Source organism: Macrobrachium rosenbergii, chromosome 6, assembly GCF_040412425.1.
Source record: "Macrobrachium rosenbergii isolate ZJJX-2024 chromosome 6, ASM4041242v1, whole genome shotgun sequence".
In the NCBI taxonomy this organism is placed as follows: domain Eukaryota; kingdom Metazoa; phylum Arthropoda; class Malacostraca; order Decapoda; family Palaemonidae; genus Macrobrachium; species Macrobrachium rosenbergii.
In genome coordinates, this window is record NC_089746.1 from 6439695 (window position 1) to 6452194 (window position 12500).

At 34.8% G+C, this 12500-nt stretch overlaps 1 long non-coding RNA gene across 1 annotated transcript in view; it reads right to left on the reverse strand.

Annotated features, from left to right (window-relative positions):
• The window catches only part of LOC136839132 (uncharacterized), a 26014-nt gene extending 23383 nt beyond the window's left edge, over window positions 1–2631 (reverse strand). The window contains exon 1 of the long non-coding RNA XR_010853214.1: window positions 2388–2631. This is a non-coding gene — a long non-coding RNA (uncharacterized lncRNA). The remainder of the gene's footprint in view (window positions 1–2387) is intronic.
• Between the last annotated feature and the right edge of the window lie 9869 nt (window positions 2632–12500).

Sequence of the window (12500 nt, forward strand, 5' to 3'; positions counted from 1 at the left end):
GTGACTGAAGATTAGTTACTGAGACTCAATAGGTCATATCCAAAGGATCTCGTCAACAGGTAAACATTGAAGCAATGTAAAATGGGCATAAAGGGTAAAAAAAAAAAAAGAAAAAAAAAATAAGCCTGATCAGGGGAGACCTAAGAACTGATCGAAATTAATAAAAATGTCAGAGAACAAAGCAGCTGGGGCCCGAACGGTTACTGCAAAGAACCTGAAGGTATTGCTCGGTGAGATTACCGCTCAGCGATGATCGTTCATGGTTTAACGGCGATCGTCAAACGTCAGACGTTCAAAACAAGACGGCCAAATTAAAAAACAGCCAAATTAAAAAACAGGCAACTTATTGCTCTAAAAATCGTTTGACGATATACCGTTGACCTTATATGGCTAAATGAACATCTTCGCCATTTTTTTTTTTGGGGGGAGAGGGGGTGTATTTTAAAATTTACTCTAATATCTTTGATCAAGAATATAGCTCAGGGTAATTTTTCGGAAGACTCCAGCCAGCCATTTTTGCATGGAAAACCATTTTGGGTTTTTCATGCACAAATGGCTAGGAAATGACAGGGCACTAAAAGAACTTAAAAATACCAACCTAACGTAACTTAGGGGTGTTTACTGGTTACAATTTTGCCGTATTAGCTATGGAGGGGGGTGGAGGGCCGGTATTGTCTTACCTTGTAAGTCGTATTTTATTATTTTTGTCAATATTAGTGAAGGTTATGTATCGATAAAAATTTTTGTTTTGATGTGTTTTACCCAAGAATATAAATTATAATGTGGGAGGGGTGGAGTCTTCCGTAAAACAACCTACTCTTCTCGACAGGTAATAACTATTGTTCTCCACGAGATTTCCTCGCTTCTTGATAAGTCATAAAATATTAAAAGTGAAGAGATTGAACATATCGAAAGAGGAAACTATTATTAAAACAACTTCTATTTTTTTCTATTTTTTTTTTTGGGGGCGACAAACATGACAATGACGAAGAAATAAGCATTTACACACCACTTAGTCCCAATGACGGCACAGTTCCTCTCCCGCCCCCTCCCCAGCTTTTTTTTATTTTTTTTTTTATTCTTGGGAGAAAAATCTAAACCTCAAACGACGATCGAGAGAGCCTGAAGTGAAAGACGACGTTACGTGTCAACGTTCTCTAAGACTTAAAACACCACACATCTGCGCGCTCTCGTACGCACAACACAAAATGTTCGCAGCACCATTTCAATCGACTTTATGCTTAACGTTCTTTTAGCCATGATAAATAGCTGTACAACAACAAGGCAAGTCATAAAATTACGGCAAAACCAATCCAAGACTCATTACGCTTACCTTTTCCATCACAATTGGCCCGGGGGAAATTGTTTCACTTTCACCTTGTTTCACTTTGGTTTTATGCACAGCCCTCCACAGGGATGATTCCCTCTCTGGCGGGCCCTTGTACGTTTTCAAAATAAGGTGCTTCCTATATTTTATAACTGTCTTTTCGTGTTTTCTCGTCAGTATCGTAGCTCCTGCAGAATACGCGAGTCTTTAGATCTTTTTTAAATTTGCTTTCTTCTTGTATGGTCTTCACTTCAGGCGGTATTTTGTAGTATAGTCTTGGAGCACAGTGTACAAATGCTCTCTCGCCTGACTTACAATTTGTTCTATAAGTTCGTTTACCATTCTAAGATCGCTGGGTGGTGGCAGGAAAAGAATACAGCGCTGCCGTAACTATTTATCCCTTTTTAATCTCACCCTTGAGGTTAATTTCTTGTTTATGGCTTTACTTGAGATCTGTCATTTACTGTACTTCGTTTACTAAAGAAACAGCGTTGAGTAAATTTTGGTTGTTCCTATTGAACTAACTTTGTGTGCGCGCTTAATGAAATAAGTCATAGTTGTTATAATAAAATCAATGAGTTTAATGCATCAACACCAAATTTGTGAGGGTGGTTCGGCAGGAATTGTTTTTCAAGTCATTTGATTATCGGTATTCTATGTTAGCAGTTATTTATTGGTAACGTAATTAGATGTTTTCAGTGCCTCTGTTGGTTAACTATTCATGACTTAGAAGAAAAATAATTTACCATTGATTACACAACTCCCTTCTTGTTTCTGAGAGTGAAGACGCTCCAAGGGCGGTGGAGAGATCTCTGATGCGCTTTGGCTATCCCTTGGGCTATCCATACTGTCCACTGACACTCATTGGCTGCTTGAGGTGACCAAAGTTGTTTTTGATCGAACTAGTCTTTTAAATGCCTCGCTGACCACGTGTCAGCGAAATTGAGATTTGGCAGCGCCGGCCAAAAAGTATGCCATAGGGCGGGCTATTCCTGTTTCCTTATGAAAATAAGAGGTTTGTGCGGAAAATATATGAAGTCAAATAAGTTTGCGTTATTACCTTCATAATTCTCCAGGGCGGTGCAACTGTGCAAAGTTTTTAGCAACGTTCAGTAATTTTTCTTTTCTTTCCAGAAAAGCATGACAAACTCTTCCGCAAGCAAGTCAAGCAAAAAAAACGCTTAGTACGCAATAAAAGCAAATAGCACTCCTTGGTGTAAAGTCGGAAAAGCAACGTACGTATGGACACACACATAAACACACACGCCAGGTCTGGAAGGCGAAGAGAAACTGGCTTGAAATCTGAAAACAGCCGGCAGCCGTCACTGGCGGCTAACCTCCCATCCGGGACTCAGTGACGAAAGCTCAGGTAACGACCACTTTGGGATTGTTGGGTCCTAAAACAAGTGCTTGCTTCGGATTTGGCCATTTCAACTGCTAGAGGCATATTAGGCTATCTCGATTATGCCTGAGGTGACGTAGGCCTAGAATTATGGAGCTGGTGCAGCAAAAATGGGAAATAATACCTTTCATGTATATCCACGGTTGAACCACAACGAAAATATTCCTCTGCATTCAAATTATATCTTGTACGAAAATTTTTTAAGAAGCTCCAGTAAAAATCATTTTTGGAATCAGATTTCATGTTTATTCAGAGCTGAGCCAAAATTACATAAAAATAGTATCTCTGTATCCAAACTACATCGTACTGTTATGAAATTTTCTATGAAGCTCATGTAATTTTTTTTTTATAAAATTTCATTACTGATCAGAATTGAACTACAGAATGAAAACATTTATCTGTACTCAAACTGTAACGCACCGCACTGAAATTTTCTCAGAAGTGCAAGCAGTAAAAAAATAACAGACCATAATCCATCGCCATCATTAAAGTTGCATCATAACAACATGCACATCACACCTCCTCTCTCTCTCTCTCTCTCTCTCTCTCTCTCTCGAGAACTCATCAACGGTATCGGGAAAGTGATTCTATTCGAGAACTCATCCAATACAAGAAATGCGCCGAAGTTTTCTATACAGCCGCTACAGCGTATAATCAAGACCATCTTTCGGCGGTCTCGGTATAATGCTGTATGAGCAGCGGACCATGAAACTTTAACCACGAGCCGGTGGTGGCCTGACCTATATCGTTGCCAGACGCACGATTATGCTAACTTTAACCTTAAATAAAATCAAAACTACTAAGCCTAGAGCGCTGCAATTTAGTATGTTTGATGATGACTGGAGGGTGGATGATCAACATGCCAACTTGCAGCCCTCTAGCCTCAGTAGTTTTTTTTAAGATATGAAGGCGTACAGAAAAAGTGCGGACAGAAGAAAAGTGCGACAGAAAAAGTGCGGACGGACAGACAAAGCCGGCACAATAGTTTTCTTTTCAGATAACTAAAAAGCTGTTCCCCGGAAAAGAATTGTTTATGAGGCAGGCAGTTATGCAGCGGAAAAATTCGGTCGTGCGGAAGCCAGTCCAATATTTTCTGGGCATTTTCTTTCTCTTCTTTCTTTTTTCTTCCAAAAATATGCGAGGCCAGAAAAATGAAGAGGCGAATCAGGATCGCTGTGTGACAAACCGTGAACTTGCTGGTCAGTGTTCGTTCGGCCTTGAAGAGGGACAATCATTTTACGTTATTTTTTCTGTCGCCTTTGAAAAACTAAGAGTGATTACATCCATGTGATGTAAAAATTATATGCCAAAAATTCAGGGGGATTACATCCATATGATGTAAAAATCATATGCAAAAATTTACAGGGATTACACCCACATGATGACAAAAATTATATGCAAAAAATTTAGGGGATTACATCCACATGATGACAAAAATTATATGCAAAAAATTGAGAGGGATTACATCCACATGATGACAAAAATTATTTGCAAAAATTTATAGGGTTACATCCACATGATGACAAAAATTATATGCAAAAAATTGAGAGGGATTACATCCACATGACAAAAATTATACTTAAAAAAAATGTAGAGGGATTACATCCACATAATGACAAAAATTTTATGCAAAAAACTGAGAGGGATTACATTCACATGAGGACAAAATTATATGCAAAAAATGTAGAGGGATTACATCCACATGATGACAAAAATTGTATGCAAAAAAATTTAGGGGGATTACATCCACATGATGGCAAAAATTTTATGCCAAAAATTTAGAGGGATTACAACAACATGATAACAAAAATTTTATGCAAAAAATTTAGGGGGATTACATCCACAAGACAAAAACTATATGCAAAAAAATTAGAGGGATTACATCCACGATGACAAAATTATATGCAAAAAAATTAGGGGATTACATCCACATGATAACATAAATATGTAATAAAATTTAGAGGGATTACAACCACATGATAACAAAAATTTTACGCAAAAAATTTAGAGGGATTACATCCACATGATAAAAAAAATGACATGAAATTAATACTTTCATTACCCTATCATCATAAAAAATGATCGAACCTGATGTCTGCTGAGCAAATAGTATTATCATCATTTTATCATCATCATAAAGAATAACCTAGTGTCCGTAAGGTAACCGAGATATATAATCTCATAAATACACTGAAAAATATATATCATTTCTGGCCCCTAATTGAAAGCTGACACACCAGATTCGTAAAGTATGCGAATGCTATTATTCTCTTCTACAAACCACTTCGTAAACAGCGCGTCTTTGGGAAGGGGAGAGGTCAGACAGGGAGAGAAAGAGAGAGAGAGAGATGGTGGACTGTGTTGATTTTCATTAGAGGGTGGGAGGCGGTTTTTTTTATTTCCTAAAATCAGTTTTGACGTCTAAAGTTGTTCCCATAATGAAACATTTTAATATCTTTCTGGTTTAACGGTAAATTGCTTTGTTAAGTGATAACGTGAAGCTTTATCTTCTGTTCTATATATTTTTTTCAGCTCTATGGTAGATTATTCTCAACACGGGAAAAAGAAAGTTGATATATAGGAATATTCATGGGTAGTCTTGTACTAAATCATTGCAAAGCTTTTGCACATTTCATACTGAGTATATGTATATATATATATATATATATATATATATATATATATATATATATATATATATATATATATATATATGTATATATATATATATATATATATATATACAAAATATAATATATAAATATGTATATATAAATATATATATACATATATAAATATATATATATATATATATATATATATATATATATATATATATATATATATATATAAATATGAAACATTGCATTATCTCTCTCTCTCTCTAAATATATATATATATATATATATATATATATATACATATACATATATATATATATATATATATTAATAAATATATGTATATATTTATAATATATATAGAGATATAATGCAATATTTTATATATGTTACACCTACAGATTAAACATTTCTTTAGAAATGAAACGTGTTTTGCCTATCTTCAGAAAACGTGGTAACCCTCTCTCTCTCGGACTCAACCCGCACATCTCTCTCTCTGTGGTACTCAACACACATATCTTTCAAAATGGATATTCTAAGGAAACACAATCTTTCCCACATAAATAGATTTATTATCAAACAAAACCCAACAAGTAATGAATTAACAAAAAGAAAATTAAAATGCATAATAAATGAATTATCAAGTCAAAATAGTCTAATTCAAGATTTAACCTTACTCTGGCTGAACGCCTTTTCAAAAAAAAAAACTCCCACACATTCCACTTTAGACATTATTCGTCTAGTCTTAAAGTCAACCACATTGAAACAACCACTAACTGCAAAGGTTGCAGTGTTCTTTGTCTATCACCACAGTATCCACAGTATCCCCACAGACATCACCACAGACATCTGTTGAAAATTAAACAAACCGTAATCTATACAGTACACAAGCATATGACATAATAATGAAAATCTAAAATGCATGGTTAACAATTGTCAAATCAGAACACAATAAATATAATATTAAAGTGACATAAATGCATATGTCCAATTCTTCCCCAAATTCACAAGTGTATTGGAGATGGTAAACTCACTAGTTCAGAGTCCACACCGAAAAAGAGAAGTCTGGATTTACCTTAACTGCCGGTTTCTAAGAGATCGGAGCACACAAAGCCACGTCTGGACGATATCGCTCTTTGGCTAGATAATAATCAATCAGATTAACTTATGGGCAACTCCATTTACGTAAGCTCTGCCTCACATAAACTTCAATTTGATGTTCTTTCGAGCCAAAACAATTGATTGAAACAAACTGACAGTGATTTTGCATCTGTGTCCAAGTACCACTCTGTAGCTCCCTTTCCTTCATCCACAATGAATATACACAGTAAATCTAAAACGAAACATAGTCCCATATAATGACAAAAGTAAATGTATATATAATTATTGCATTATCCCCCCCCTCTCCCTCTCTCTCTCTCTCGCATCTCCTGCAATAAAACAATTTCATTAACTTATGGGTACTGATTTATAAGCTCATATAAACTTGAATTTGATGAATTGATAAATAAACACTTCTGGGTCTCCTCACCCCACTTACTTCCTCCCCTCCTCCTATTCCTCCTCCTCCACCACATCCTCCTCCTCCTCCTCCTCCACCACCTCCTCCTCCTCCTCCTTCTCTTCCTCCTCCACCTGCTCCTCCTCCTCCACGTCCTCCTCCTCCTCCTATTCCTCCACCTCCTCCTCCTCCTCCTCCTCCTCCCAGCCAGAGCAAAATGTGAAAAGTTTTTGAGTAATTTGAGGCTGTCTCTCATTTGATCAGTCATGAGAGAGAAACTTTTCTCTCTCTCTCTTATTGAGGAAACTTTGGCTTTCATTTCTCTAATTAACGCTCGCTGGTCTGGTGCTCCCACCAGTTGTCGAGAGGGTTCTATTTTGCTTTATGAGATGGTGTTTGTTTGTGTGTGTGTGTGTGTGTGTGCATGCCTACTTCAGGAATATCCTCGATGGGGAATTATCACCGAAGGAGAATTTTATTAGTGAATAAATGGATCGGTACCGCCGGGTCTCGATCCCTTGACACAGTAGCTTCCAACAACTCCAGTCGACGGTCAAACCACTGAGCCACCAATCATTTATCACTTATAAAATCCCCCTTCAGTGATCATTCCCCATCGGGGATATTCCTGAAGTAGCGTGAATTGATATTAAACGACATTTGTAGCTTCATGATTATACACACACACACACACACACACACACACACACACACACACATATATATATATATATATATATATATATATATATATATATATATATATATATATATAGTATTTATATATACACAGTATTTATATATACACAGTATATGTATGTATGTATATATGTATGTATGTATGTTTATTTCTATATCTATACATTCAAATATATATATATTTATATATATATATATATATATATATATATATATATATATATATATATATATATATATATATATATATATATATGTATATATGTATACAAATATATAAAACCAAAACTCTTCACAGAAACAAAAACAAAAGACGAAAAGAACCTCCATGCGACCTCGAAATCCCCACAGAGCAAAGCCGGACAAATGCAAACCGAACCTTCCACTCGACTCAAAACATCGTCCCCGGCGCAAGTAATACGGGAGAAGCATCAGCCTTCGTATTCATATTCAAATGAAATAAATCCGGGCTTTTTTCCCCTCCAAATGAGCCTCTTGTATTGATGGAAATGAGCCCCCGGGCTCTCCTCCGGAATCCCAAATGAAGAATTGGGGCCGAGAGACGGCGAAAAGGAATTGCGCGAGGATGTCGTTCTTGGATCTAATATTGCGGTCCAGGTTTCTCTTTCAGTGTTGCGACCAAGTTGTTTGTCGGCGTTTGAGAAGCTAAGATTATTATTATTATTGTTGTTGTTGTTGCTACTAAAGTCTAACCCTATTATTATTATTATTATTATTATTATTATTATTATTATTATTATTATTATTATTATTGTTGTTGTTGTTGCTGTTGTTGTTGCTATTAAAGTCTAAACCTATTATTATTATTATTATTATTATTATTATTATTATTATTATTATTATTATTATTATTATTATTGCTATGTTTTTGTTGTTGATGCTAATAAAGTCTAAACCTATTATAATTATTATTATTGTTGTTGTTGTTTTTGTTGTTGTTACTAAAGTGTAAACCTATTATTATTATTATTATTATTATTATTGTTCTTATAAATTATAAATTATTATTATTATTATCATTATTAAAGTATTATTATTATTATTATTATTATTATTATTATTATTATTATTATTATTATTATTATTATTATTATCACCTTCAACCACACGACTTCCATCAGTCGTTAACTGAGTCTTAACTATTAAATAATGTTATTATAACCATTATTCAAGAACCCAAAAACTAGAAACAATATTTGCTTTATTAAGAATGGCCTACATTGGATTTGCCCCTTTTTATTAGTTTTCTGTAAAAGAAAACTATTGTGCCGGCTTTGTCTGTCCGTCCGCACTTTTTCTGTCCTCAATTTTTCTGTCCACACTTTTCTGTCCGCCATCAGGTTTTAAAAACTACTGAGGCTAGAGGGCTGCAAATTGGGATGTTGATCATCCACCCCCCAATCATCGAACATACCAAGTTGCAGCCCTCTAGCCTCAGTAGTTATATTTTATTTAATGTTAAAGTTAGCCATAATCGTGCTTGTGGCTTTGATTATACACTGTAACGGTTGTACAGAAAATTCGATTGCACCGAAAAAACTTGGATGCATTTTTTATTTGTTTTTATAAAATATTTCTGCATTGAACAGGACACTCCATATGTTCTAAAATCTATGCTGAAATCTTAACAGAGACCATCCGCTAGCTTTACTATAGGATCTAAATTAGTTCCTCGTTGGCCGAGTCAGTGGAGTTCTCGGCTAGCACTCTGCTAGTCCCGAGTTCGAGTCTCCAGCCGGCCAATGAAGAATTAAAGGAATTGATTTTTGGTGACAGAAATTCATTTCTCGCTATAATGTGGTTCGGATTCCACAATAAGCTGTAGATCCCGTTGCTAGGTAACCAGTTGGTTCTTAGCCACGTAAAATAAGTTTAATCCTTAGGGCCAGCCCTAGGAGAGCTGTTAATCAGCTCAGTGGTCTGGTTAAACTAAGGTATACTTAACTTTTTACTATAGGATCAAGGTCTTAAAACATTCACTCATCACCGAAGCTTGATAATGAACTCAGTCACTGCAGAGAAAAAAATTAATTAGACGTGAAAATAAACAACCAAGCGCAGAATAAACGTCAAAAGTTTGAACTCTGTCTTATTATAAATTTACTTATCCCGCTTTGCATTTTCCCGGGATGTAACCGAATACCGGACCTTTCCCTGAAAAAAGCGGGACGCCATAACTTAAAAACTAACCATAGAATTTTCTTGAAAATAAGCTCATTATGTTTCCCACACCCAAGTTACCATAGGGTTATTGATACTTAACCTAACGTAGAGGCATGGCAAAAAAACCGCGGCTGGTGCAATACTAGCATACATCTCAGGAATTTGCATCAGGCCTCGGAGTTTGATAATTGAACGCCGCTATTTGATTGGTGGCTGCACTCTTTCGCAAATAAATTTAGCAGGCAACCGGACTGTTTTTCCAGAAGAAGTCCAGGGAGACAGGTAACCAAAGCTTTTATTTCTTGACCTGGCCTGAAGGAACGGAAGGAAAAAATGGAATTGAAAAGGAGATTTCGTAAACTCGAAACAAGTTCTTTTGAACTGTGCAATTTAGCCGGCTTATCTCCATGAGTAACAAAAAAGTAAAAATGCGCCGAAGTTTCTTCGCTGCAATCGAGTTTTCTGCACAGCAGCTACAGTGTATAATCAAGGACACTCGAAAATAGGTCTATCTTTCGGTGGTCTCGCTATAACACTGTATGAGCCGCGACTCATGAATCTTTAACCACGGCCTGGTGGTAGCCTATCCTATATCGTTGCCAGAAGCACAATTATGGCTAACTTTAACCTTGAATAAAAATAAAAACTAATGAGGCTAGAGGGCTGCAATTTGGTATTTTTGATGACTGGAGGGTGGATGATCAACATACCAATTTGCAGCCCTCTAGCCTCAGTAGTTTTTAAGATCTGAGGGCGGACAGAAAAAAGTGCGGACGGACAGACAAAGCCGGCACAATAGTTTTCTTTTACAGAAACTTCGGCGCATTTTTTACTTGTTTGTTATTCATGGAGATAAGCCGGCTAAATTGAACATGAAAATAAATGGCAATGTTGTTCTTCAAACTTTCCTAACCAAGTGACAACGAAGCATAAACTTGAAGTCTGAGAGGCAATCTTGAAAAAACAAAAAGTTATGCTGACCATCTGTGTGTATGTATATGTGTGTATATATGTATATATATGTATGTGTGTATATATGTGTGTATATATGCATATATATATATATATATATATATATATATATATATATATATATATATATATATATATATATATATATATATATATATATATATATATATATATACACAGACGCCAATGGAACTTTTCTTTGTAGTTATTGATTTACAAGGAATATTTCTTTTATTCAGGAAAAGCTGTAGATCTAATTTTGATGATATAAAAAAGAGAAATATACTTTTACTTATTTTCCTCTAGCGGGCCACTTTCAAAATCAAACGGGCCACTTTTGGCCCGCGGGCATGGGGTTGGACGGCCCTGCTTCAAGTTGTAAAAAGAAACTTATCAAATGCCGGAATAGGATAAACTTATGGCATCTGCTGATTTGAATGTCTGGTTAGTCCGCATCTTTGTGGTTGTTTTAGATCCAGATTGCCAAAAGTAGAAGTGACTCAGATTGCCGCTTGTCATCACTTTGTTTTTGTGAAATCCTTATCTCAATCAATCGTCCGGATTCTCGACGCAGACCATCAAATTTCTGCCGGTGAATAAAATCTAAATAAAGCAAAAATAATATGTTTTACTATCAGAGCACTGAATGATTTACCTTGAAAGCAATTTGTATATTTCAATAAATTATTTTATAATTGATTCGCTCGTTCCAAAACATGATTACCAAACAGTTATGCTTCATTCTGTGATAGATGCGGAACTATTTACTGTTCACAAAAGAATTGTCCAGGCGGGAGTTGCATATTTATGTCACTAGTGGTTATCAATATTAATTTTTTTCCCTAATAAATTAAGTATAAATCCTTACCGTGTTCTTTTCCAGAGCTGACTATATTAAATAACAAAAGAAATCTCTAAACAGATACTTATCAACTTTCAGCAATATCACCTGTGTAGTGTATATATATATATATATATATATATATATATATATATATATATATATATATATATATATATATATATATATATATATATATATACTATATATATAATAATATATATATAATCTATATATATATATATATATATATATATATATACACATATGTATACATATATATAAATATATATATATACATATATATATATATATATATATATATATATATATATATATATATAAGGCTAAACTACAAGGCTTTAAAGGAACATGCAGGAATAATTGTAACATTTATACTTATGTCGTTGAATATTATGAAGACTATTACACATTAATATCTCTGCATTTGTGGATCTGATAGAACAGAGAGAGAATCACGCTATTGAGTTCAGGTATCAGCAATGTATACAATGGGAAGTGATTTGGATAAAGACTCGGCCATTTGAGAGCTGATGTGATTCCATCATCCCGTGTACCTGTCACATGTAAATGACATATCTCTCTCTCTCTCTCTCTCTCTCTCTCTCTCTCTCTCTCTGCTACCTAGAGAGAGAAAGAGAGAAAGAGAGGATCATTCATGTTACTGTAAAGTGTATGTATGCATATATATATATATATATATATATATATATATATATATATATATATATATATATATATATATATATATATATATATATATATATATGATTATATATATGATTATAATAATTTTGTGTAAGTTCCTCGTTGGGTGAGTGGGTTCTGTTCTCAGCTAGCACTCTGCTGGCCGAGTTCGAATCTCCGACCGGCCAATGAAGAATAAGAGGAATATATTTCTGGTGAAAGAAATTCATTTCTCGCTACAATG